Below are 1,786 nucleotides of genomic sequence, written 5' to 3'. Positions count from 1 at the left end.
CACCAGCTTTTTGACGATGTTGTCGTTGATCCTGGTCATCATCGGATGTGGCGCACTCGCAGGGGCGACGTCGGGGATGGCCTGGGAGGTTGATGGAGACGGCGAGTCAACGAATAAAGGCCCATGTGCTGAGCTGGATGCGGAGTCGCTCGCCGCACTGCCCGCCCCGTCAGCAGCGGAAGGGCCAGCCGGTGACACGGGCGAGACCGAGGCATCCGGCCCAGTGGGAGTCGATGGAGACGTGGGCTCATGCGGCTGCTGAGAAATCCCATCTACATCGGAGCGACCTAGTGTGCATGCCGACATAGAGTTGCTGGAGGCCAATCCAGCAGCACCTGCAGGAGAGAAAGACGAACTACACGTAGCATCAGATAGCAAAGTCGTGTCATAATTGCGCATGCAATCATCCATTAGAGTCGGCTCTGTGATAGGAAAAAGAGTAGGCGGTGTGGAGAGTATGGAGGAGGAATTTTCCGCTGGCAAACTAGTGGAGAACGGGAACACATGCTCATCAAATATGACATCACGTGAAATATAAATGTGACTGCTTGAGCGATCCAAGAAAACGCATTTATGCATGGAACTATATCCCAAGAAAACGCATTGCCGAGAGCAGAATTCTAGCTTGCGGTTATTGTAGGGGCATAGGTTTGGCCAACAGGAACAACCAGAAGCGCGAAGGAAGGTATAATCAGGTTTGTCACCAAAAAGACAGGAAACTGGTGTGGAGTTTTGGAGAACCTGAGTGGGCATGCGATTAATAAGATAGCAAGCTGTGAGAAAAGCCTCATCCCAGAAATGAACCGGAAGGGAGGAGTGAGCGAGAAGGGCGATGCCTGTTTTGATGATATGCTGTTGTTTCTGTTCAGCGATGCCATTTTGTTGGGAGGTGTGAGGGCAGGAGACCTGGTGCGCAATGCCTTCCTTTTGGAAGAAGCGAGAGACGGCGATACTAGCCACCCCAATCCGTTTGAACAGTTTTAATTTTAGCATCGAGCATGCATTCAACATGTTTTTGGGAAGTGTAGAAGGCTTGTTCAACATCGGATTTACGCTTAAGGAGATAGATCCATGTAAAATGGCTATAATCATCCAGAAAACTCAATATTTGAAACCACCCACAAAGGTAATAGCAGGACCCCATACATCCGAATGAATAATTTCAAGAGGAGCATGAGTGACATGAGTAGAATATCGAAAGGGTAGCTGATGAACTTTTGCACGTTGACATGCATCACAAACACTAGAATCGCTAGAGGGTGCACAAGAAAATTTATTTATCCTAAGAACTGAATCAATGATGTTTTTGGACGGATGACCTAATCTTGTATGCCACAAATCTGAAGATAGCCTGACACTAGAGAGAGCTCAAGGACCGGACACGAGGGACGACTGCTTGTAGCTTGGCACCGGGTAGAGACCATTGCGGCATCTACTTTGAAGAAGAACCGCCTTCGTTGCTCGATCCTTAAGACGAAACACATGAGGGTGAAATTCAGCAATGGCATCATTATCAGAAACAAGTTTGCGCATAGATAGGAGATGTTTGTTGACGTGTGGAACATGCAGAACATTACGTAGATGCAGATTTTTGGATGAGCCAGGTATAGTGGAATGACCAACATGTGCAATAGACATACCTGCTCCGTTGGCTACGTGCGCATTGTCCTTTCCACCATAGCGCTGATGGAGGCTAAGACGATCAAGGTCGCTTGTCAGGTGGTCGGTGGCGCCAGTATCTACATACCAGTCCATGTTAATGGAGTAGGAGCCAGAGCCGGTGCTG

The sequence above is a fragment of the Triticum urartu genome, chromosome 1, assembly GCF_003073215.2.
Source record: "Triticum urartu cultivar G1812 chromosome 1, Tu2.1, whole genome shotgun sequence".
NCBI lineage: Eukaryota > Viridiplantae > Streptophyta > Magnoliopsida > Poales > Poaceae > Triticum > Triticum urartu.
The sequence above is the reverse complement of the archived record's forward strand: the minus strand, read 5'-3'. Positions refer to the sequence as shown.